At 37.0% G+C, this 27,366-nt stretch overlaps 1 protein-coding gene across 6 annotated transcripts in view; it reads left to right on the top strand.

Moving 5' to 3' along the window:
• Positions 1-27,366, top strand: part of PLCB4 (phospholipase C beta 4) — a 241,450-nt gene that overhangs the window by 55,755 nt on the left and 158,329 nt on the right. For 5 of the 6 annotated variants that reach the window (XR_002436444.1, XR_002436445.1, XM_021390074.1 and 2 more), the window contains exon 2: positions 237-296. The gene's annotated coding sequence lies outside the window, so the exon portion shown is untranslated. Of the gene's footprint in view, positions 1-236; positions 297-22,948; positions 23,057-24,294; positions 24,455-27,366 lie in introns of those variants that run through there. The other variant, XM_021390075.1, reaches the window with a different exon arrangement.

The raw sequence follows: 27,366 nt of genomic DNA, 5'->3' as shown, positions 1-27,366 counted from the left end.
AATTCTTATCAAAATGTGGATTTAACTTAATTTTTGAGCACTTTTCCCCACTTCATTCCAATTCCTGTGTCTGCTGCTTTGTTTGTTAAGTGGCTGTTGTCCTCATGTCCAATAATGTATGTGCTCTGGTCCATAACAAGAAATTATTTCTAGTGGAAAGGGAAGGTCTTGAAGGAGTTCACTGTGTTTTATTAACTAAATATTCGCTTGTACAATTAAGTCTTGTTTATTTTTAGGAAAAGGAAGTGATTCTCTGCAATGGAAATTTCTACAAAGTAATTTCTGATCTTCAAAAAGTAAGTATTTTTAAAATTGTTTTAACATTTTAATCTGTACACCTAGGTAACTTCAAGTTTTAAAATATTGTTTAATGTTTCAGTGCTGCACAGGCAGTTATAATAGAATGAGGAATGTAATCTGAAAGAACAACAGTTTAGTTTCATGTTAGGGAGAGGCGTTATTAGGAATTGAGGTCACAAGTCTGCAACTTCAGAGTATGCTGAGCTCTCTTGAAAACCAGATACTCTGACACTGACATCTCTGAGAGATGTGTGTGTGAGGATGATCATTGCCACAGATAAGTGAGGGTATTCTAGGTTCTCAGTGGCCTTATCTTTTTGTGGTAGCCTAATATTCTGTAAAAGGGTAAGCAATAAACTAACCTTTCTTTCCTGTGAAGGCCTGACTAAACTCCTGTACTTATGTGGAACTATTCTAACACAGCTGCAAAGGCAATGAAAGTGTTCAAGTCTCTTAGTGGTTCCAGCCATTTCTTCTTACCTCAGATTTGGAGAAAATAGTGCTTTATTTTTTAAAGCACTCAGGACTGGATCACGTGCATAACATCTTGTGCACATACATTAGTCTGACTGTAGTTTTATATATGCCTTACATTGTGGTTCAACCCAGAAGGCAGCTAATCACCAGACAACTCTCTGCTCACTCCCTGTGGGATGGAGTAGAGCATCATGGAGGAAAGGTGGGAGGGAGGAGGGAAAAAAAAGTACAGAGCAGAACTTGTGGCTTGAGATAAAAACTTTTTACAAAGACAGAAAAGGAAGGGGGAGAAGAAGTAACAGTAATCGTATTTACAAAACAAGTGATGCACAGTGCATTTGCTCACCACCTAATGACCAGTGCCCAGCCAGTCCCTAGGTGGCCTCTGCTAGCCAGCCAACTCTCCACAGTTTTATAGTTCTTGCATGATGTCATATGGTGCAACAACATCATGTCATAGACAGTGGGATCGAGTGAACCCTCAGTAAGTTTGCAAATGACACCAAGCTGTGTGGTGTGGTCGACATACCTGAGGGATGGGATGCCATCCAGAGAGACTGAGGCAGGCTTAAGCACCGGGCCTAGGTGAACCTCATGAGGTTCAATAAATCCAAGTGCATCTGGGTCGTGGCAACCCCTGTCATCAGTACTAGCCTTGAGAAGAGAAGGCTCCAGGGAGACCTTAGTGGCCTTTTAGTATCTAAAGAGGAACTCTAAGAAGGAAGAGGACAGACTCTTTAGCAGGATCTGTTGTGACAGGACAAGGAGAAATGGTTTCAAACTAAAAGAGAGGAGATTTAGATTGGAGATAAGGAAAAAAAATTTTACAGTAAGAGTGGTGAGGCACTGGAACAGGTTGCCCAGAGAGGCGGTGGATGCTCTGTCCTTGGAGACATTGAAGGTCAGGCTGGATGGGGCTCTGAGCAACCTGATCAAGCTGTAGGTATCCGTGTTCATTGCAAGGGAGTTGGACTAGATGACCTTTAAAGGTCCCTTCCAACTCAAACCATTCTATGAATCTCTGATATGTTCTGTGATGATTTCTGAGATGAAGATTGCAATTCCACATAGATCTGCTGTAGAAGGATATACCGTAGGAAAATTTCAGTGGCGAAGAGTCTTTGATACCAAAGTGTATGCTCAACTCTTATAGAACTTCAGAGTTGGAAGTAATAGCTGAATGACTGTAGGCATTGCTTTATGTACATATAACCTTGATATTAATCACTAAAAAGCATTCCAGTTGCCCTTGTTTTTTACTTCTCTCTAAACAGTTGTCTGTTTATCCCTATGATACATACCTCAAGGATTTGGAAAATCTGTTGCAGTGTTCTATGACAATTTGTTTGTATGTAAATGGTTAAAATATTTATCCTTTGGGCACAAATATAGTTTTCTAAAATACTAAAAAAATTTAAGCCCACATTGGAGAGAAATATCTTTTTTGGAAAGTAGAAGCTACTGTAAATAGTCTTTTTAGAGCAAAAGTGTGAAAATACAGGTAGTGCTTACTTCCTATCCAAGTTTAAGCAATATAACTCTCACTGGAGATTTAGAAAGAAATCACACCAGTGATAGAAGTGCTGGGATAATTGGCTTACTTGTTAGAATTGATAAAGAAGTAGGGGATGAATCAGTCTACCTTACCTTGAGTAGCTAACTATTGCATCTGAGCAGCTGTCATGCCTTCAAAACTAAACTCTACATAGTGGTGAAAGAGCCATCAAGCATGGAGTTAGGTGAAGGAAATTATGGATTCTGTTTTTCACTTGGACCCAATTTTAGCTATTTAGACATAGCAGCATGGGGATGTGATGTATGTTTTGCACATCTTGAAAGTCAAAGATCTTAAAAACTTCTGGAACAAAGGAAAAGTTAAGTCCCACAATTTCTGAATTTACTTCATGTAAATATGAAGAGAATTTGGCTCAGTAACAAGAAAACAACAAAACAAAACAAAAATAGCTCCAGGCAGTCATAATTTATACAGTCGATTGTAGGGTCTACATGCAGTGAACAGAAGTTAATACTAGTCATAATGAGGATGCCTAGGAGAGTTCTTGGGGTAGTAAGCATGCTGACATGTCAGGTTATTAAAGGTGAAAGCATTGTGCAGTATTGTCTGTTTTATTAAAATGTGTGATTTTTAGACGGTGTCTGCAGCCAGATGACATCAGATAACATCAGCCAGTGTGTCCTTACAGGTTCAGTCTGCTTACAAGGTGTTGGATGCACAGGCAAAAAAGATTTTGCCTGAATCATGATACATCTTTACCTATAATAATGATCCCTTTAATGCTATCAGCAGCTACAGGAACTTTTGCCATTCTCCTACTTGCAAAGAGATTGGACTATTACACAACAAAAAATTGCTTTATAGATCATGGTTTTTGGCACTGCTGGAAGGAAGGATTACTGAGCCCTTTTTGAAGTCTGTAACGTGAAGCTGGACTTAATGCTCAGTGGGCACTCCTGACCAGAGCAGTAGTTTAAAAAAAAGAAATGCACTGATCATAGCACTGAGCCTACTGCAGTGCAAGATGCATTTAGGCAACATTCTCAGAAATAAAGTTAAAATTTTGGATAGTACTGTGAGGAGCCAAATGTTGGTCTTGATGATCCTAGTCAGTCTCTTCCAGCTCAGGATATTCTACAATTTTATTCATTATCACATTGTAATTAATTTTTATGGAGATGAAATGAGATAACTATGGTATATTTACAGGTTAGAAGTGCAGAGCTTGTTGTTGAGTGAAGGTATTTTTGTGTATTTTTGAAGAAATTATCAGTGTTTTTGTGTCAGCACTTGTACATGATAGAGACTGTCATACAGAGTTGAGAACGTTCACCCCAACCTCATTATCAACCTCAAAGTGATTCTTTATTTTCTTTGTATCTTGTTTTCAGTAAAGAGCCAATTGTGTTCTGCCTGTGTTAAAACTATTTATGTGATTGTATAATTTATGATTTAAAAAAAATCACCTTTATATTTACATGGAATATACAAGACCTCACTCCATGATTTATATATAGCCAAGGCTTTTGGAGAGCAGCGTTCTGGTTAGGAATTAGCATCCAGCTGGAGTTATCACTGGCTGTTCACCTCACAGGCAGGCAATAATTGAATGTGACTACGCCCAAGAAATACTAATGTGTTTCTCAAACTGATGTCTTACCCACCTCCTGCTTTGAAAAAGCTGAAATCTCTTCCTGAAAGAGAAGAGGAAGATACAAATTAAAGCCACTAGCAAAGTTAAGTTGAATTGTAAAAGAAAATGATTCTCACTACTAAAATGTTGTCCATTCATGTGATTTAGGGACATTATTGAATAAATGCATCCTCAGCCTAGAGTTTGTGAACACCTAATGGAGTATTGGCTAGAATCATGAAAGGCAGGAATATTAAGAGCAGGCTCCTTCAGGGTAGCAGTTCTTGTGGCATAATTATTCTCTCAACTTCCTCACTCTAGGGCATGTAAATACATAGGGCATGTTTGTCCATCCTGTTGTATATGAAAGACTGAAACAAGTTCATCGGGGGTACTATATGCTCTGATCTACATTGGCAGAGTGGGGGAAAGAACAGAGCACCTGAACCTCAAGGTTCATAAAGGATAGTAGTGAAATGACTCAAGTTCGTCTTGCATTCAGAATCATTAACAGGTCACTAAGTCATCCAGTTGCTGAAGTTTTCTCTTCCTATTGTGCTTATACAATAGAAGGCAGTCTTCTGGCTCTTTTGAAACCTAGATTCTTAAAGGTACTGAAGCTTAATGAAGTATGTGTACTCTGATCTTTGTAGCTGAAGAAACAACTGTTTTTACTTAAATAGTTGGAGTACTTCATAGTTCTGGATGACTAACTCATTCACTTTTCTAGAGCCTCCAAAATACTGACACATAGCTGCAGACATCTTCCTGTAGCTGTGAAAGTATTGCAAGTGCAAACACAAACACTGTTAATGTGGTACTGTTCACATCAACGGACTTCTAAGCACTGCATGCTATAATTTCTTAAATTGCACTATTTACTTTCTTTACTTGAAAAATACCAAACTCTGATGAACTTCTCTCCATGTTATCTTTTTGCTACCATCACAGAAATATTTTGCATTTGTTTTCCGTATGCCAGCGTGGAGCTACAAAAACTCATTTTCATACCAGCACCACATATCAATCTATGTGATGGATTTTAGTCCTGAAGTATTTGCTTCCTGATCATCAGATAAGGCATGGTCACCACTCCCAAAATGGAAGTTATGCTTTATAGAGGAGAAGAAAAAAGAGAAATTGCCTTCTTGTTTGAGCCCAGTGCAATTTGCTCAGTTTGCTGCTCTCAAAGAAAAAAAAAAAAAAGAGGGGGGTGGATTTCTAACCCTAGTTTTAGACTTTCTCCTCTGTGAAAAGCACATCAATTAAGATATTTTTGGGGAGTGTTTTCCATTTGAGCTGAGTTTGTCCCTGTAGCATCTATTCTATCCATGTATAGCACTTCTGATCTCTTAATCAAGTCCATTGAATCCTACTGTCCATCACATTCTCTATGCATGTTATCTCTGGCTTCTGGAAACTGTATTTCGTTAAGTCTGAAAAGTTACTTGTTGTTTGTAAGCAACACGCTTAGCTTACTTACGTGGACTATACACTCAGTTTCACTTCAGATAGACAATGTTTGTTTGTTTAGAAATATTCTCTTATTTGTAACACGTTTCTAAGCCAGGAATGCTTAAAATATCTTGTCATTAAAACTTGGAGTCAACAACGTAATACAAAAATAGAGAGGAAAAAGAAAAATAAATGAAGCTTACCGCATCCAGATGAAGCATTGTTTTCCAAACATTCTTTGCTGCTTGGGAATCATGTATTCTCCATACTTTCCTTTGACAGACTGTTCTGTTTAATTATAGCACAATCTAGTGGTGAGTAGACCCTTTTAACTGGGAAAGGTGAGCCTGGAAGGAGCAAGAAATATGTACTTGTGAGAATCTCAGGCTGAGAAAGGTTGGTGGTTTAGAGAGAAGGGAAGAGAGCTCCAGGAGCTAAAAATGCAAGTGGTAACAAGTGTCTAGATCATTTATGGTGATAGTTGTCAGCTTCCCTCTAGAAAACAGTTCCCATTCTGTGATTTCTTGTCACAGAATGTGTGTTTACACCAACAGACTATGTAAGTGACTAGTGAATTAGATAACATCTGATCAAAAATTAGACTTGCTAACAAAAATACTAAAAGGTTATTTTTCAGATGAATCTCTCCATTTGTGCTGCCAGAATGGCAGTTAGTGAATGAGTGTCTAGTGGTTTTCTAGGGAAAAGTCTTGAAGTTTACCAGATAAGTGCCTCAAAACTATTCATGACTTTCAAAGATGAGAGCTGCGTAGATCCCATTGTTTTATGGTAGGTCTATCTTAAACATGATGGAATTTTCAGACATTCTAATGCAACAAAAAGGATGAAAGAATTCTTGTTTCTTTATTGTTTTCTTGTTTGATAACTGTTTAATAATTATAACTCAATAAAAAAAATTGGAAGGAATAATTAACTTATTTTTCATCCCATAAAACAAACTAGCTGTCATCAGCATGAGTCTAATGTGTGAGGGCAGATTATCCAATAACTGCCTACTGCGAGATTCTAGTGCCTGCATCTAAAGCATCTGGTGTTGGCATCTGAGACAGTACTGCAGTAGGTGGGCCTTGGGCCTCATCCAGTCTGTATATCTATACCCATAATTTACTGGGAAAGGTCAGACACTGAATGATGATAAAGGCTTCTTATTCCCAAGTGCTCCTGCATACTTTACTCTTGTTGGAAATGGTGTATATATATATATGCACACAAGGATGGGTGGTAAGTGAACTGAATTACCAGTTGTTTTGGGCTGAGAATGGTTGTTTTCTTTTGTTTGGATAGCTCTTTATTTGGCTTCCTTGTAAAGCTTTTCCCTCGTGATTTCCTTCTTATTCTTCTGGAAGAAAAGAGCACTTGCTGTTTTTTGAAAGGTATGGGACTGTTAGAGAAAGAACTAAGCTATACTGTTATTTAATTCAAAATTTATATTTCATCAGTACCCAACAGTAGTGCATTGTTTCATTAAGACATGCAAAGACCTCATATTTTATGTGAAAGTGGGCAATGTGGGGAAAAACTACACTGAGTGAGAGAACCCAATGTGAAAGGGAGCCTCAAAATATCAGCTCATGTTTGCTAGGCCTCAGTGAAACCTAAAGAAAGTGGGGTTCTTGTTTAAAAAAAAAAATAAAAAAATTGCTCTATGCAGTCTCAGCTCATGAACACTGACTTCAATGTTTTGGAGCTTCTTTTCCTCCTGATTTTTTTGCTGTATTGCTTGCTTGATAGTGATTTGAATTGGCTTCTGGAGTGTGCTCTAACTAACTGGCACAGGAGTATGCCTCTGGAAATTGAGAGGGAAGTGTAGAAAGGAGTTGTGGAAATTATTCCCTTTCCAGTTTCTCAACCTAAAACTGGGTAGTGTGGCTTCATGAAAACTGACGGGCAGTTGTAGGGACAGAAGTGGTACGTGATATTTCCAAGGGATCACTTTGCTGTTAGGTCAGTGGGATTTTTGCCACCGTCCTCAATTGGAGCCAAGTATATGAAAAATAGCGGGCTAAAGAATAGACAGAACAATCTGGAAAGTGTGGGGAGAAATGCAAAATGAAGCAGGATAGAAAAAAAGCAGGTGATAAAATAATAAAACTGTCAGATGTAGGAAATAGTTTTGGGGGAGGAAGCAACAGGTCATGTGTATTTCGGAGTTTGAATAAAATGTTTTATTTGTTACTCCACTCTCTTCTACTGGAACTACCTGCCAAGCCCTACTATTGATACTCCAAGATTATTTGCCCAGTAGATATTTTCGTTTAAACTAATACATATTCTTGTGTGAACGGTGCATTCAGCTTCAGGTCTCACTGAATTTTGGTGAAGCCTAAAATAAAGCTACCAAACTACTGCCAGAAAATGCATTGCATTTGGAAAGGATTTGTTTTTCCCTTTCCTGTGATTCCAACTTCTTTAAACCCCAAAGCTATGGAAAATTTCACAGGGATGTTTTCTGTAATTGCATTTCTGGTCTGTTTTAAAAGAGAGATGCTTGGTTGAATGTTCAAGTAAACAGATTCTAATCAAAGGCAAAACTCCCCATCAAGCTGTGGCTTTGCCAGAACCTACATTTTTTTCTAGTTTTCTTACCTGTCCTAGCACTGTTACTCTTTAAACAAGTCTTATATTAGATAACAAGGAATTTGCATGTGTGGTTTTTACGGAGCCTACCCTATTGGCAGTTTTTTTACCATAGCAAATCATTTTTGATCACAGTATCTATGAAAAAAGAAATCTGAAAAGATTGCATGTGCTGTTCTTCATCAGAATGATTCCTTGCAGGCAGTAGGAATATCTGTGGCAAATCGAATTTGCATTCAAAATTTCATTTGCAGTTATTGAGATTATCATTTCTTCCTCCTTCTCTATGTACGTCCTCGTAATCCACTAAGTGTAAATTTTCTAAACACATTGCACAAGCTGGAGAAGTAGGAAATAACTCCTAAAAAAACTGCTGCCAGATCTTTGAAGCATGTACTGAGTGAGTTACTGAATCTGTAACACAATGTGCAAGAGTTGCTCTGCCAAGTTTTGAAAGTTACAGTATGTGGAGTGATGAGACTCCTTTTGTTTTACAAAAAATAACTAGGCGGCAAAGAGAGAAATATGGAATGTTGTTTATTACTTAATGACACACACCACTTCTCAGTTGCTTATATTTTTGACTGTTTTTTCTTTTCAAAAATAATGTCTTATTAAACATTACAGTGAAAAGCGGCAACTAAATTGAGTAAATAGATTTCTGACTGCACTTTTTGCTGTTTGATCTGTAGAAGACTGAGAATCTGTAGTGTAAACAAGGTCGTTATAAGCTTTTTTGCAGTCTGGTGTTAGCAGAAGTTACAAGTAATTCTTGTGCTGATATAGACTACTTTTCAAGGTCTGCAAAGTCCTTTTCCCAGGCTTTTGTTTGTGTGGAGGAATTCAACTATTTATACTTGTTTTGCGATGAGTGTTTTTATAAATGGGCAAAGGAAGCAGTGCCTCACTTACCACATTAAATTGGGTGGTAGATGGTCAGATGTTTGTATGTGGCTCCTGTTGGTCAGCTACTGGCAAGTTTGAGCTCAGTCTGACAAAATCTCATTCAGTCATTTTCTTCTTGCACCTTCTCTTGGTGGGAGCTATATTTTAGCCTTTAGAAAACCACCATGTCTTTCATTTATATTTTAGAAACTATATGGGAGGAGAAAAGCTAAGTAACCTGGCTGTTAAAATATTTGTCGCTTGTATTTGGTTTGGATTCATTTATGCTGAACAGCTGGCTCTTTGTATTCAGGAGGTCCTTTCCAGCAAATTAGGTGTGTCTGCCTCATGTTGGTACTTAATTGATATTTCCAAATTGTTTCTGAAACTTTCTATTTGAAAACCAAGAGTCATTAAATTTTACCTAATAAGATGTGGTTTCCTGCACATTGATTCCTATGTGTAGTCCATTAAACCATTTAATTCTTTCTTGGAAAGGCAGATATATTAAGGGAAGTTTGTGATCTGATACACCTAGAACTTGAGTTTGCTGAAGTTGAGGCTGGTACCCATCTTCCCTTTCAAGAAGTAGTTCTAACTGTCCTAAATCTGAGAATGAAGGATTTGTAACAAACATTGGCATGGCATTTGCTTGTGGCTGTGCTGGAACTCAACAAGGTGAAATCTTTAATTTGGTGAAATTTTTTTTTTTATTGGACTGAGTAATATATTAATGATTTGTAGGAAAAAAGAAAAACACTTGCACATACAACTCTGTTTAAATCACCTGGGTCATTATGCTTGAGAACTAGCTGTCTTTTTCCATGTAGACTTTTAGGGCCTGCTTCTGTATAAACACATTTGGTTTTTAAGTATTGTAGATATGCATCTTGCAAGATATTTTGATGAGAATAAAAGATAAACTTTAAGAGATTTTTAAATCATCTATTCTGTTGGTGTAGCTTGCTTTTTTCTGTATTCCCTTATCAAACTGTTTGTTGTACGCACTATAGAATATATATATTTCTTCATAATTTGTGCATATAAAGAAATTGGTGAACTGGGGAATTAGCTCTTCTAAAATGTTAAACATTTGAGGCAATTTCCATGTAAATATTTTTAGGAAAATATAAGCTTTTCTCTTTCCATCCTTGAAGTGTTTTCTATAGTCCCATACAATTTGCAATCAAATTTCTCATTGTTAATACTCTCCTGTGTTGATCTAAAATTCAGTAAAGGTGTGTTTTTGCATTCACTTTAATGTCCATTTCATTATCCAAAGGCATTGCAAACTGGTGGGAGCATAAATGGGAATCAGACCCTAGCAAAGGCATTACAGCAAATGCTTTTAAAATATGAGGTAATATAATTAAAGCAACACTATCTAGATTAGCTAATCAGTAAGAGCTGAAGCCTGTTCTGCAATGTGAGAGCACGTGATTGTGGCCTGAGTATTCCTTCATGAAGCTTCATTTATTTAGTAGGATTCTGGATTCTACCAGATTCTGCAGCCTACTAACTCAATCTGTTCATCCAGTGGAATCTACAGAGAGCTTTAAGAAGTCACGGTTTGTCTATGAGGAGACTGTGTGTGCCTCATCTCCTAAAACTACATTTTCTAGAAAGCTTTGCTGTTTTCTGTGTGGTATGTGTTCACTTCTGCAACAGAAGCTTAGCAAACGGGATGTCAGAGACTGGTGTTGCTAAAAAGCTCTGCTGCTCTACCTGAGTAGAGCTGGACACACTGTAGCTGAGTGTGCCTTGGTGGGAAGGTGAGGTGTGTTTTTTTTTTTTTAAATCTTTGACACATTCTGGGATTTTGGCTGCCTGTACTCTCTCCATTTCTTACTTTTTTGCTGGTGTACATTTAGCAACAGAACCTTGGCAGCCAAGTATACAAGACAACAGGTGACAGAAAAGCAAGAAATGATGCTATTGACTCTGCTACCACTTGGGCTTATGACCTCAGCAGACTATAATGGAGTAAGCGTTATAAAACATGCAGACATTGACCATAAATTGCTTATCAATTTTGGTTGATTTTTTTAATACTTCAGACCACAAGGGATGTGTTTCTGCATCTGTGTATTTTTGCTGGTGTTTGATGTGATTTGATATAAATATGAACTTGAGTCAAGTGCTTAAATGTTAAAACCGCTTCCCAGGTGTTCTGGTTTACTGCCAGGGAAAGGTGAATGTTCAGTATAAATGCTGTATTTAAACACTAGTCAAATATTTATTATTGTTGAATGAATGACCTGACAAGGATGTGGTTGAACTAAAATGCGCAGGCTGTATTTCGTGGAAGTGGAAAGCTTTATTAATAGTTGAAGAATGGCTTTAATTAGTCTTGACTGTTGGTAGGTGTGTTCACTTTATCAATGTACACCCAGTATAGCCTTTTTCACCAACTTATAATTGGCAGTTTCCCATAGGAAATAATCATTATTGGTATTATAAAAGCACTTTGTATCTATCGCACTTGGGAAATGAAAGTTTTGCAGAGGTCAAAATAAAGCGTGCCCCCAATTAAGCTAATAATTCGTACTACAAATGATCCACTGGAAGGTTTAATAGCTTGGTAGTACTCTCAGACTTCCTTAGAGTGGGGAAAAAATCATACTGCATTTTGATATTTTACAGAAAGGAAAAAAAAATAAGGAAAAAAAGCTTCTCTCTTATAAAGCTACCACCTGATTTCTCATAGTGACTTGAGGATCTTAAGATTTTTATTTAAAAAAAATTAAAAATTGTTCCACTTCCTTTTCACTTAAGTCTTTGTTTTTTTTTTTTACCTTCAAAATGGTAAAACCTGGCATTTTTATTTGGAATTTGACAGTATAATCTTACACAACTGCATCCTTTGCTGCAGGGAAGGTGCTGCAGTCGTTTAAAATAATGTGTTTTAAAAAGAACTATTAAAAACCATTGAAAAAATAAAGCAAGCTGAATTTTTGTTTTGCTTTGTCAAATTAATTTCCTTTTTTTCCTCTGAGCTAATTTACTTCTGCAGTTCACTTTGAAGATTTAGTAGCTAGACTATCCAGAACTTCCCAAAACATCAGAACAAATCTTCAGAATATAATTAGTTGGAAACTATTTGATCCTGCATCTTCTCACTGTTGTAGCATGTCCACCAGACCGGTCGTCTTCGTACCAGATTGTCTGTTTTACATGAAATGGACTTTTCTTTTTAGAATCTTTGTACTAAAGCATTAGTAAAAGGCAAAATGGGATTACGTACTCCTGAGACTGATTATACTAATACACCTGCAGTTAGTGTGCATCTACTGCGTTCTTAAACAATATTAAAAAAGGCAGTCTGAAAGCTAACATTTGCAAATGTCTCCAAATTGAATTATAAATGTCTCTGGTAAACAAAATGTTTGTTGCATGTTGTCAGATCCACTTATAATGTCTGGCTGTATCAAGTATGCATATTTTGCAGCGCACTTTAAAAAGACAGAAAAAGAAAAGAAATGAATAGCTTAGATATATACGTGACTTTTTGAGAGTGTAAAACCATTTTTTAATCATACATTTCCTAGTTTAAAGTGTTCTTTTTCTCCACTGAAGTCTTTTCTAGAAGCTTTACTTGAACAGAAGGGCAATTGGCTTGTTCCTCTTAGATGAACTGTAAACAAGGAATATTGGCATGTATGAAATTCACATAGAGGGCTGATCAAAATTTGCATGCACTGTGATTTTGAGCTGCAGTAGGAAAGTTACTGATTTCTGCTTTATTAAAGGTATTGTTTTGCTTCCTGCAGAAGTTAGAGTTATAGCAATGCTGCCTTCATAAAATGTATGTTACAAGAACATTCTTTTGCAACAATTCTGTGAAAAGCAAGGCCTTTCTTATGGAAACATTTTTATATTAACTATATTCTGGTGCAATCGACTACACTTGTAATTGTAGAACAGAATGGGTGTGAGCTGCTGGTAGTCTTGAACTTGAATCGTGATCATGTCCTGCTGTAAATATTTTCCTGTTTTGACAGTTCTTTATTTTTTCATTCTCAGTTGCCATATGGTGTGCTTGGTATTAAGAGTATAAGCCTTTAGTCTCTGCTAGTTCTCTTCAAATGCAGGTTACTTTTTTTCAGTGCATAAATGTCTCTATTACTCTTGTCAAACTGTTCCTGTTCATGTCTAGATGAGTTTTTCTATGAAAATGTACATAATGCCGTGTGGAGAAGATAAAGACAGATTTGTTAAATTTATATAGTACAGTGTATATTCTTGTAATTCAATAGAGGATTCTGATTTCTGTACGTTACATACAAACTGTATTGTACTGTCTAAAACAAATTCTGTGTTTTAAGTGTCGGGTAAAGAATGGAAGTTAAAGTTAGGGTCCAAACGTAAGTTAACTTAGTGTCTGTAGTGAAATATATGGCTATATTTACAAACAGTGAGATGCAGAACTCCTTATTTCAATATTGTTTCATTGAACTTTTTAAGTACTGTGGCTCCTGCTTCATGGCTACGTGAACAATTAAAACCTCTGAATTTTTTTTGACTGTCCTAATTATTTTTTTTTCCTGTAAAACTTGCTAATATTGGTCTCATTCTGCTTACTCTACTAGTGAGTCAGGTATGTCTCTTGATTATACATGTGCCTTTAGACCAATGGGGACAAACTGATCCAGTTTTTCCTTCCTTCCAGGTGCAATTATGGGTCTCAATATAATAAAAATAAAATGATTGAGTATCTACAGAGGTTCATATGACATATTTTCCATTTATTTTAAGTTTTGAAGCTAGAATATCTTAATTGATAATCCCATAAGGTTTATTTTTTCATGAGCTCTCTTTTATCTCAGAGGTTCTGTATTTTCAGGGTATTGCTAGTTCTGCAAAATGTAACTATCAGACTATTGTAATTTAAGGCCAAATTCATCTTGCAGTTAAGAGAAAAAAAATCCAATGTTTTAGTGGAGCAAAATCAGATTTAAGGAATGGAGCTTGAGTAGTCCTTAATTGTCCTAGTCCCTGGACAAATTTTGAGTCAGAACACAGTCACTGTGCCAACTTGGATCAGTTGAATCTTCCTTGATGTGGAATATAAGATTCAGTAGCCTGCAATATAGCCTGCTGAAATCGGTGAGATCAACTTTCCCATTTGTGTGAATGTGCTGTAAGAGAAATCCAGGAGATTCATAGATTTTTTTTTTTGGAGTGTCTTTCTGTCTCTCAAGTTAACATCAATTTCTTTCATTTGGTTGGCAAAACTGTTGGCATGATGAGGGCTTTTTGCAAAGTCTTGCAACTCTCATCAAAAACTTTGTAGCCTGCAGAGTTTTTGATAGCACGAGTGTTTTTGTTGTTGTTTTGCAACTTTATTTTAGCGCATATCCTCTGTACCTGTCCCTGTTCTTGTGCTGATGTGATTTTACTTCCATCCTGTAAATCTATCAACTGACAGGTCCAGTGTGGACAGTGTTGATTGCAATGCAGGATTAGGTCACTTTTTTTTTTCAGTGACTGATTTTGGACAGCTCACATCACTTAGCTGTTTTTATGCCACTTAAAAATTCTTCAAAGAAAAGTGCTCCTCCATCTGTCAGCAGAGCAGTTAGCATAGTAAAGCCAGGATGTCTGCTGGTACCGTGATATGCTTCTGCATTTCTGGTATTTTTCTGTGGCAGGAGCTATTCTGTTTGAGAAGTTATTGCTCTCAGTTCTCCTCTCTGAATCTCAATTCCAGTAAGGTTAAAACAAACAAAAAAACTAGAAAAACCAAGTATCCAGAGAACGTTCTGGTGTGATCTGTCTGTTATTACCTTTTTTCTTTTTTCAGACGTAGAGCTAATGTATTTAAATATATGATCCTAATCCTTCAGTACTTCCTCAAGCACTGATTTTTATTTTCTTTGCTTCAGTAAAACAAATGATCCCAGGCTCTAAGGTAAAGGAATATTTCCCATGCATTTCTAAATGTTCCTAAACAAAAACTTTTTATAAAATTTGTAACTTTACAGAAAATGCCAAAAATCAAGGAGGAAACTATTTCAGGCCTTTTGTTGAGGCTGGGGGTTTTGGAAATTGAGATTTTTTTCATTTTTATTTTTTATTTAAGTACTTGTGCAGAAGGACGAAGAAGTTGCTTTTGCTAATGCAAAAGTTGAACAAATTAGAGGTTTGTGTGTTGCTAGGCTAAGCAAACGTGGCCATTTGTGCTTCCTTTATTTTGCTATTACTAAAACCATATTCAGAGTAAAGAAGTGAATACCATATTGATTTGTTACTGAAGCAAGAGATGAAAATGTCAGTCTTCTTAACACAAATGGGAACACTGCTTTTGTTTAGGATGTCAGGATTTCAACAGCTGTGTCTGTCTTAAGTGCACTGGCTGCAGAAATTAAATGTAATTAAAAGCTGATACTAGGTTACCATTAGGGTAGTGCTAATGGAACGAGTCGCTGACCTCTTCATGGATAATGTGCTTTTTATCACTAATAGATTTTTCTCTTGTTTTTACTGCCCTTGTGCAATACACTGTTGCTACATAAAAGGTTGTACAGCCCCTTCTCAGTACAGTGTTTTCCCATTGTGTATCTCAAGTGTATGAGTCTGCAGATTGCAGCAAAATGTTAGAAACAGCTCCCAGGGGTTTGGTGCATTAAGGCTTTGTTGTGGAATTGCTGAGTAGCGTATTAGAGTAGCACACAGGTAAACATTTGTAAGAGTTGATGGGTTGGATGTGTTAGACCACAGCAGTCACTCTTTACAGCTAAAGTGAAGGGCTGCGAAACATAGAATTCCTTCAGAAGTCCAAATTGTTGTTTGATTCTGGTTTTGCTTCTGAAGAATTAAACAAAAATCCTATGTACAAAAGCACAGCACCACAAAAACACCAGTGAAACAGGGTTTGTTAGACATTGCCATCTAAATGGTGTAACGAGAAAATGATGTTATCATACAACTCTTGCTTTTTATTTTCATATGTTGATGTTAACATATCAAACTTAAAGTTGAGGGCCTTTAAATCTCTGGTTGAGTAGTTTGAAGTCTGTTTTGTCTTGCAGGTAAAACCATATGAATACCAGATGGAGAACATCAGTAGATTTTTTTTTCAGTTTTCTCTCTTTCTTCCATAGCAGCAGTGCAGAGTAGGATATGTTGTTGACAGTGCTTTTTTTTAACTGTTTTTTTTTTTTCCACAGAGAATTCTCAGATGCTGTGGGGCTGGAGAGTATTTAGCAATCAAAGAGAAAATCTGAGAAGTTATTATGAACAATTGTGGACTAACGTGCAGGAAGAGTGTACTGTTAGCTTTGCTAGCAGAAGGAGCTGTAGTTAGTCAGTTGTTAGCCTGGATGGAGTTTAAGTGATTGTATTTGTATCCATAATGTTTCAGTAGTTTCAAGATAGTTTTAAAAGCTTAATTTGTCATTGCTTAAAGCACCCCCTCATAATGCAGGGGAAGACAAAAGCCATAAGGTTTATTGTACAAACTGAGTATAGAAAGAAGAGTTTGTCCGACAGTATAAAAATCAGGTATTTTTTTTTCCTGTAAGCTATTTCCTGTTTGATGTACGGAAAAATCTTGATCACTGGAAGGTAAGATCAATATAAATGCAGCCAGCTCCCTAAACAATTTCAGTCATTATTATTGATATAGTGTTTAATTCTGTATTAAGCAATAAATGGAGACGGTCCTTTTTTGTTTACATAGAGATTTAGAAACAATTATATTGCCCTTAATTCTTCTAGTTTTTATTAGGAAAGACATTGAAGACAAATAGAACAGTGACAAAGCTAATAATAGGTCTTTAATGCCGTGCTGCTTTTTTTTTATATTTTGCCAAACTGGAGCATTTTTACATCCTTGTGATTTTAGGTTGAGTCGTCTTTTACAAAAGTGGAAAGAGGGAAATATTGTGATTTAATTTTAATTTGATTTCAGCTGTGTTGATTCATATCTTGTTGTTTTGTAAGCTTAATGCACAGAACTTTATTATTACTATTACTATTTTATGTATTTTTTAAAAAAGGGATTAAACGGTGGTCTGTGGTTTCTTTTGGTCATGCAGCATTTCTGGAGTTCTACTGCTCAGCTTGCATACTTACTTTTTTGTCAGCTGTATGCAGATTTTATTGTGGTATATGCTTACCGGGAATTTTAGTTCTAATGACAGTTGTGAAAATGTACTTGGGTTTCTTTTAAATAACAAGGGGAATCCTGGAGCCTCGGGAGCTAGGACTGGGAGTACACTTGTGTATGGTACTTAAACCTACAGAGTTTGACTTATTTCCTGGTGTGCCTAATGCTCACATTGCTTTGTATGTTTCTGTGTATTTCATATGCAAGTATTTGCCTAAGTAATTTTTAGGGACAAGTACTTCTAAGTACACTATGGCAGCTATTATCTTCAAAGCTTCTCCAGTGCTTCTGGCACTATAGGAGCATGTAACTGTATGAATAATTGAATGTTATCTACTTGAACAGTTAGTGAAATAGAAAGCTAGAGTAACTGTATTCTTAGCTCGTTGTCTCTGTCTGTTCCTCCTGTGAGGGCACTGTGTGGTGGACAAATCTAAATATTTCTTACCTCCCTTTAGTGTTGTATTTTGTCACACGCAGTACTGCCATTCCACAAATGGAAAGTGCTATTGGTAGAAATAGTTTTTAGGAATGCTGTGTTACACCACCAAACCCTCTGGCCTTACAGAATCGAGAGTGCCAGAACTCCTTGGGCGTGTCAGGGAAATACTGTGCAGAACAATCATTCTTCAGCATGCATAATTGTCTTTTCCTTTTCAGTTTTTGTAGTAGATGCTGCTTGTGGGAAGAGGATGAGGTTTTGCATTGTCTCTGAAATTCAGCAATGTGCATGACGGATGGCTCATGTGCATCAAAGCTGAGACTGGTGAGGAGCACTGGATCAGATGCAGTGCTGCTGTGCTGTGGGAAGGCATGAAGGGACGGTTCTCACAGAGTAGCTTGCCAGCAGATCTGAGCAGTGAGAGGGGTGAAGGCAGCAGTACCTCTGTGGATTTCTGCTGCTCTTCCTTGATGAGAGAAGGCAGTGGAAGAGCGTGTGCTGGGCTGTTTGAGACTTTGTATTCAGTGGTCTTTCACTTATCTTCCAGCCCAGCAGCTTTCCTCAACTTGGATGGGTCTTACCTGTAATAAAAAAGCACAGGCACCAATACTTCCACCTTGACCCCTGCTGCTGTTCAGAAATCCTTGCAATTGGTGGCAGCTAGATCTCTCATGCAGTATGCTTCTGGATTTCCTTCCTCTTCTCTTCTAATGAAGGAGGGATTCACCTTTTCAGATATAGAGCAGTAACCTTCTCCCTCCTCCCACTTCTTTCAATTATCAGATGTGCACTATATCTAGGAATCTAATTTTAAATTAACTTGTCACCCTACATCCCATCTGTAGGGGTTTACAATTTTAAACCAATTGCCTTTGAGGTGACTTTATATACTGCTCCACTAATATATACATATCAATTCTAGGGCACTTACAGACTGCAGAATAAAATACCCTTCTGAGCAAGATGAGGGAACAGATGCAGTTTGCATCTGATTTGCTGTAGAATCAGAGCCGTGATATGTCAGACTTAATGATGAGCGGGGCTGTGAATGGCTTATAATAATTGTATAAGTACCAAGCTGTTTTAGGGCAATTTTAGACCAGATGGACTTTATCTTGATTGTGTTATATTATATGTGGATATTGTATTAAAATGTAGGAGGGACTGAAACTGTTCATGCCTGACTTTGTCAATATTTAGATGACCAAAAGTATTGACTTCCACTTGAAAGCATTTTACATTAATTTTATTAAAGAATTATGTAAATAAAATGATGAGAGATAAGATGATATTTATGAGACTGGTGAGTCTCTAGATTTTGTAGTTGTATATCATGGTATTGGTGATACGATAGAGTGAAATTCCTGTGTGATTCTGTGCTGCTTTTGCTGTTACAGCTCCAGGAAGGGCAGCATCACACTCAGGCCCAGGCTAGCAACTAGCTTACAGTGCAGAGGCTATAGTCACCAGGGGCAAGAAGCAGCTCTCTATGACTGAAAAGAGCAATACTTAGTTTTACACTATAATGCTTATTTTGTACTTAATTACTTAATTCTTTATCCTGAGGTAAATGACATTAGTATTGTGATAGAGGAAAATCATTTTCTTTTGGAAAGGAGACTTTTTTTCTTTCCCTTTCATGCCCCTACAGTTGTGTGACTACCTATGAAAATCTTTCACCTTTGCTGGCAGGAATACAACTGATAGCTTCTTTTAAAGCAAAGTAGAGCTGCCTTTGCACTTCTAGGTACATCTGTGGCAGAAGGACTAAGAAGTGAATAAACTGAGTTCCAAAATCTCCTGGCCAATCTGTACCTTTCTCTCAATCATCCAACTTGGCTAGGCTCCTTCTTGAAGGGGCATGCTAATGCTGAGGGGTCACTTGGAATCAGCAACCTAGGAGTCAAGAGCAGCAAAAAGGGCAAAGAAAAGGTGCATGTGAGGGAGGGCAGGGAAGAGATGAGACAGTGCCAGAACTGTACTATAGTGGCAAGGGAAGATGGCATCTGTCAAATAACTATATTAGTGAGGGACTGAATAAATAAACAAAAACCTCTCTCAGTGCAAGTGTAAGATTTTATCATTCCATTAACAGAAACCAGACCTGGCTGTTCTAAAAGTCCTTAAGTAGATACTTAACAAATCTTTCACTGATTGTTGAAAATTAACTAGGCTGTTGTGCCTCTGCTTAGTTTGTCTATATTGGTTTGCTTGTTATATATGTAGTACAACTTGTGAAGCATAAATAGAAAAACACAGTTGCCTTTTGGAAGTTCAGATGACCGGTTTGTAGTGACAGCGGATTAACCCACTGTTTAACAGATCCAATATTCTGTGTTTTGGTAGCAAAATGACTGGGAATCGTTCAGCTCCTAAATTGCAAAAAGGAGCTAGCTATGTGCTATGATTGCAGAAAGGCTACTCATTTGAACATAATTTCAAGGTATTTATCATAGAGGCCTTATATTCAAAGAAAGATGTGCGCAAATTCTGTATCTGTGGCTCAAAGGGAGTCAAAATACAATGAAAAGGTAGGGTATTCTCTCTAAAGAGAATATGCTTCGAAAACAGGATTCATAAACAGACACATCCAGCCACGTGATGTACCCAGAGGCAAACTTGCAGAGTGAAGCTGGGGAGGCTGTTTAGCTCAGTAACACAGGAATATTTTCCACAGCTTTGCCTCAATAGCTTCTACATAGATCTGTTTTCATTTCAGGGGGTAAAAAGGCATTTAATTGGTGATGACAGGGAAAATGAGGCTGGTTGTGGAAATAAAGCTGAAAAATCTTTTTCTATATATATTTAAAGATACAAATTCAAATATATTCTCAGTTAACTGCTAACTATTCTTTCAATATGTATCATGCAGCTCTGTGTACTCTGCTAATGGAACTATATGAGGGTGGCTGGGAGGATGCCTCCTACATAGCTAGAGTGTACTGTGGTTTTTAGACTTTGTCTAAAGATACTTTCTTATGCTTTCTTTGCTTATGGCTTAAGGGTAACAAAATCTCTAACCGTACAAATGTGCTTCGGGTTAATATTGTGTGCACAGTGAAGACTAGTCGGGGAGATGGAAGTCTTACATTCTTCATATTTACTTATTTTGATGTGTTTGTTGTACTGGCATTCACTTCTGTAGTAAACCATCAGCAACTCTCTGGAGCATCTGATGAGTTCCTTTTTTGTTGTTTATGTCACTGCCTCATGGAAACATTCTTTAACAATGAAACATGTGCTACACATAGTAAAAAGGATCTCATAAAAATGTTTGCTTTTCTATACACCCAACCCTGGAGTTAGACAAGTAGTATGTTGTCCTACTGGATTACAAGCGCTTAAAGAAGGGAAAACATAATATAACGAAAGTATTGCCTGCAAATATATATGGATATGTAACATATATTTAAAACTCTTAACAGTGTATCTGTTTTTAAATTAGAAATATGAAGATAGCTACAATATGTTTTATAAATTCCAGGTTCTCTGGACAGATTCCAGGGCCTCAGTGTCTTTCTTGTTGTGAGGGGCCCAAAACTGAACACAGTATTCAAGGTGCAGCCTCACCAGTGCCAAGTACAGAGGGATGGTCACCTCCCTGCTCCTGCAGAATCTATTATTTCTGATACAAACCAGGGTACCGCTGGCCTTCTTGACCACCTGGGCGCCCTGCTGGCATGTTCAACTGCCTGTCACCTAACACTCCTGATCCTTTTCTTTTGCGCACCTTGCCAGCCACTCCAACCCCCCAAGCCTGTAGTGTTGCCTGGGGTGGTTGTGACTAAAATGCAGGACCTGGCACTTGGTCTTACTGAAGCTCATGCAGTTGACCTCAGTCGATTGATCCAGCCTGTCCAGATCCCTCTGAAGGGCCTTCCTACCCTCAGGCAGACGGACACTTAATCCCAACTTGGTGTCATCTGCAAACTTACTGAGGGTGCATTCAATCTGCAAGTCCAGAACATCATTAAAGATACTAAACAGGGCTGGTCCCACTACTGACCCTTGGGGAACACCACTTGTGACCAGCCACCAGCTGAATTTAACTCCATTCACCACCGCTGTCTGGGCCTGGTCATGCGGCCAACTACTTACTCAGTGGAGAATACACCTGTTCATGCCATGGGCTGCCAGCTTCTCCATTAGAGAGAGCTCTGTGAATTAGTTTCCATTCTTCTCTTGAGTAGTCAATCAGGGATGTCCTGTTTCACTTGTGGTAGAGATCAATTTAAGGTTACTTGGTCCTAGGAGAGAGAAATATGTTTTAGAAAATAGGAAAATGAAATTGTAAAATAAAACAAATAGTTGGGTGAAACTAGGGAGAGCACAGTAAGATGAAGTCTCTTGGCTTTGTTTTTAACATACTTCCTTTTGGATTGGAGATGGTCTTGTTTCTGATGTTTTGCCCAAGTCTCTTTCCATTTCATTAAAAAGTAATGAAAACATTTGTTTTATGCTGTGTCTAAATGTAAGAGATTTACTCTTTTACCTACTGAAATAGCAATTTGGTTGGATATTGAAGACTTCAACTGTTAAGGCACAAGGTTAATTAGTTTGGCTATTAGAAACATGGTGTTCTGATGTCTTAGTGTGGTGCATTTTTTTGTCCTATTTTAAGGTGACAATGCTGCTTTCATTTCTTACTAATATTTCCCTTCCTGTTCTATTAGAGTATGAAAGTGAAAAACAATTGGACCAAACAATGCTCGTCTGTGGATGTCTTTGGTTTGGCTAGAAAACTGGAAGTCAGGATAGAAGCATGTAGCCTGGAGGGAAATGCATGAAATATTATTTGGGAAGCTAACTTTCCCTAGATGCAGGAAGATTGCTTTGGCAGATACCTGAAATGCCTTGGCACAAAGAGGTCAATAATGCTGTGATTTCTACATGGCTAAGACGCGTTACACTTCTTGGTTTTAACGTAAAACTGCATTGCAGTTAGGTGAGAGGGTTCCTTCACAGGGAGACAGGTGTAGACTTGAGTCTGTTTTGCTTTGATCAGGGAACAGTAATAGTAGATAATTTTAGAGATAGCTATGTAAGCCCCCAGGTCTGCAAAACGGGGTTACAAGTTCCCCAATAAATAGTAAGTCTTGGGAAGGGATTGACTGCTAATGTGCACTGAAGGAACGATATTTAAATAGCTGCTGTTACCATTGTTAGCTTTAAACAAAGTTAGATACAAATGTATGTACTCCAACCACTTACCTCATTTTTCTGTCTTTATAAGCATGGTGTAAAGCTATGTAAAGAAGAAAAAGCAGGTATGGAAAGGAAGGGCACGTTTTAGCACAGCAAGATGTTTTGATGTCTTAGCTGCTACGTGACATTTACTCTTGTACTCTATGAAGCTGTCTGTAAGGAGTAGCTTGTTTTGATTTTTCACTGTTCAAGTGAAATGTAGTTCAGGCTTTCAAGGATTTTTATCGGTGACCTGCAACGTTCTTTGTTTTTATATAAAACTGAAGATTAGGTGATGTGTGGTTTTTGTTTGTTTGTTTCTTTTTTTTTTTCCTCCACAGAGCTTAAGCTTTTGAAAGGGAGAGGACATGAAAGTTTGCCAGTGTTACTAAAGTATAATTTTCTATTTTGGTTTGGGAACTTAGCAAAGGCAATTCATGGAAGAAAATATGCCTTGTAAGTATGAATAGTAGCTGTTCTGCATTATTTAAGTATTGCTTTGTGCTATGTAACTCAAGTATATGCTCAAGGAATTAAAATATCAGTAACTTTTTGGAGAGAAAAATCTGTAAACATACTTGTAAACATATATTTTTGTTTTTCAGCCTTCATACCGCTTTTTAGGTCAAGGAGATATGTATTGAAAACCAGATCAAGTTGAACATTATGTGTGTTTGTTTCCTTAAATTATATTTTAACTTTTGTGCAAAATTTCCTTCTTCTGACTCTTATTTTCTCATGGATGGAGTTAATACATCTTTCTTGCATTTAAAAACCCCTACCTTTCTTGTTAGCATGCTGATAAGTGTTGATCTTTTTGATTCTTTAAGTATAGTGGTGTACACATTAAACGCCTGTACTGTCAAGTTAGGATTTAAAAGACAACAGCTTTCAAAGTGTATGACAGGTATATGCAGGTGTATACTTTCATTTCTTCTTAACTCTGATTCTATTGCATCAATTGCAGCACAAATACTTATTGAATATTTATTAGAGTATTGTTCATGCTTGCCCAAGTATATTTTCACAATTTATTTGTAGGCTATTGGAAAAGAGTACAAAAAAGTCTTTCTCAATAAATCTTTATTCTTAGCAGAATTACTTCGACTCAGGTTGATGACTGTTTTGTTTTCAGCTCTTACTGGAGCAGGATCATCCTTTCTGAGACATATTTTTAGTAACGTTTTTAATGGAATAAATATATGTTGATAAATTTCATTAACAGCAAAAACTGGAAGTATTTTATTCCTTTCGGAGATTTTAGAATAGGTCTCTAAATGTGTTTTCTTCAATCAATCATTTCAGAAGGAGAGAATTTGGTTTGCTGTATGTCATGCAACTTTATTTGTGGGACCTGTTTCATTAATGGCAGCGTGAGCAAATGCTTTCGTGAATTTGTTTGCTTTAGCGAAACAGACTTGTAATAACCTCAATGTATGGAAAACTATCATATCTCATTTTTGTGGCTTCCACAGGCTTTATGAAGGAGCCTGTTCTTATGAAAGTAGAAAAGTTTACTGTTAGTGAAGAGCATTTAGGAGCAGGTGTAATATGTAGCATTTTTTGTCTGTGTGGTTAGTCTGAACTAAGAGGGAGAACAGCTTTTCAAAGACCTATCTGTGAGGAGCTTTATCAAAAGACTATTGCAGGGTGTGTTTTGTAGATTGCTTTTGTTTTCTGTTTTCTCTCCATAGGTATGAGTCAGTTCCTATCCCACTTTGCCATTTAACATAGACTTGACATTCCTGGCTGTCATTTTGTTTGGAATGCTTTCAGTGAAGGTTTGCTCCTCTGAGCTGTGTGTGACATGTGCATCTGAAGCCAGTCCATCCTCTGCTGCCTTTATTCCCCTAGGTATATGGTGGTGTGGGTTTTTTTGTTTGTTTTGGGGGGTGAGTTTTTTGTTTGTTTTTAATATCATAAAAGGCAATATGTGATGTACTGTGTTTTATTCCACCTCTTTTTCTCTTCCCGCGGTGAAAGGATTTTATTTGTTTTTAACCTAAGGGATGATTTTTTTACCATTTGAATTCCACTCTGTATTTTAAAAAATAAGCCTACTTTATTAAGTTGGAAATTTAATGGTTATCTGTACAGTTGCTGTACAGTTTGTATCTCTAGGAGGTAACATTTGTTGCTGAAACCTTAAATGCAATTGGCTTTCTTCATAGTGGCAATAATCCACTGAATAACTGGCACAATCTTTGTTGAGAAGCTGATGCAATTTCTGACGACAGACTTTTCCACAGAGGCATGGTGAGTCCTTTCTGTAGATCAGATCATTCAACTATTCCATTTCAGCGATTAGCTCAGCTACTGAGAAATTGATTGAGAAAGAGTATCTTCTTCTTCTATGAATAAAAGTGAGAGGAGTTCAATATCTGAAGTTTCGGAGGACATAGTAAGCAAAACCATCTTGTTCTGTTCTTTTACTTCAAATAGTACTTTTTGTTCAGTAAAGTCAATTAAGTCCAAAATATAAATTAAAATTTCTTCTGCAAATTCAGAATCTGCTTGCTGATTTAAGATTGATTTAAATCAGTACTTTCTGCTATCTTTTCAAAAATATAGAGGAAAAAAAATCCACAAAAAGTCTTTCTTTTGTTTTACAGAAAAGGTGCTTATTTTGCATAGCAGACAACTACCACATTTCTGAAGGTTGGCCTTTGCCTTTGGATTCTACTTATGCGCCTAAATATATTGAACGTATTTCTTGCCTGCTTATGAGGAAGAAGCTCTGTGCAAGCTGTGGGCAAATTTGCTTTCGGTTATTAAAACTGTTTGGCATCAGTACAACAATTGTGCCATGGAACCAGAAGGTGTTTTTGAAATGCTTTCCTTGAGAATCTCAGTCCCATGGAAAGGAAGGTTATTCCAGCTGTTTGGTGCATGTGTAATGGAAGAAAGACTTGCAGTAGAGTGACAAGCTAGGTGGTAGCCTGAGAACTCTGTACTGTTCTCTTATTTACTTCTAATAGAGTTTCCAGTCTGTGGGTGTTCACAGCAGGCTGCTGTCATTCTGAACAAGGTCACTTGTCGCACCTGTACTACTTAACAGAAATTTTAGGATGAAATCATATAGCTTGCTGTAATGCAAAATTGCAACTTTTGTTATGAAGACATTTAGATAATTAAGATTATATTATTTACCTTTCTTCTCCTTAAAAATAAAAATGTTAGCCCACATCTTCTTCAGATGCCAATAAGTTCAGTAAATAAATAAACTTTTCGTCAGGCGTGCATCTGTTCCTTCCTTATTTCACACCTGTCAGGGAAGATATTTATTCTAACTCTGTGCTCTCATATAATTACTTTTTCCTGGTATTCATTGAATAACAGCAGCTGCCAATGTTCTGGTCACTTATAATCATAAACTGTTCCACATGAGTAAATTTCAGTAGTTAACTTAGGTGGTGATTTTGAAGTAATTGTAAGGCCTTACTCTGTTGGCTGTTTTTGTTTTCACTGGACTTGTTTCATTGGGCAAGGAATTCTTTTCATCTTTGGTACTTTTGGTAAAATTGAAGAATAACTCATCATGCCAGTGGTGTACAGTCATAAGTGCATAAAAGCCATGTTCATGCCCTCTCATGAACCTTTGTATCTCTCCATCCGCATTTTCACAATGAGCCTTTAGGAAAGAGCTATAACTGATATCCAGTACCAAGCGTTTTGTAATGAGTAGTGTTCTCAAGTACCCATTGCTACACTGATTGTATTTTGTAGCTTGTTGGCTTTCTGGTGAAAGACAGTACTGCTATTGATCTCATTTTTTATTACGTGTAGGAGAATTAAGTGCAGTTTTTTGATCAAACAATACTAGTTAATGTGCATTAAAAACAAACAAAAAAAATCACACACCTCTGCAACACCCTTTGCAATAAAGAAAGTTAGGAAGTGACTTTCTGGCATTAAGTAAACTTAGTATGCAGGGGATGTTTCCAGATACTTTAACTTTCTGTTAAAGCAGCACAGTCTAAACTGAGATGTCCACAATTAAAAAAAAAAAAAAGAGCATCAAAAGAAAATAAAAAAAGCAACCGCTGTATAGAAACTGGAGCAGTGAGAATGAAGAAAGTAGAGAAAATGGTTGCAAGAAAATGCACATAATATAGGTTAGATGAGGAATGAGTTAAGCAAAAAGAAAGAATTAAGTTACAGCGTAGGGGAAAAAAACCACAAACAACAGTTTTTACATACACAGAAGTGTATACGTAGTAGTATTTTATATGCTGTTTAGCTTTATGGGTAGGATTTTGCACCTAGCTTTGACTGCCTAAAGCAAGGCATCTTAGCTATTGGTTTGGCAGTTCATAAAGTTGTGGAAGAGAATTTGACACTTTGAGGAATGATTCATCTGTCCTGGATTAGACAAATATCCTAGGATAGTATAACTTGTCCTCTGGAGGTGTCTAGCATTTTGCATTCATTAGAGAGTGCTAGACAGATAACTTGCCTGCAGCATGCAGCTCTTGAGTTAGATGAGAGAAAGCCATGTTTCAGCCTCGTATTCTCTGTAATGCTAACTCTGCAGTTAAGTTGATTTGTAGACCTTCCTTTTTGCAGTTACCACAAGTGCTCTTGTCCGAGGTTTACATATTCATTTTTTCTTGTGTTTGTTATTGTTCTAGTTCAAGTAGTTGCTTTTCAAATTTGCACATGAATGTGTGCTAAAAATTACTTGATATACACTTGCGGTGTATAATCTGTTACTGAATTTTGTTTAACATTCATTTCATATTATCATGTAAATTAGCACTTTGTGA

This window comes from Numida meleagris, chromosome 3 (genome assembly GCF_002078875.1).
Source record: "Numida meleagris isolate 19003 breed g44 Domestic line chromosome 3, NumMel1.0, whole genome shotgun sequence".
Classification (NCBI taxonomy): Eukaryota; Metazoa; Chordata; class Aves; order Galliformes; family Numididae; genus Numida; species Numida meleagris.
Note: the sequence above shows the minus strand (reverse complement) of the source record. Positions and strands in the feature narration are given on the sequence as shown.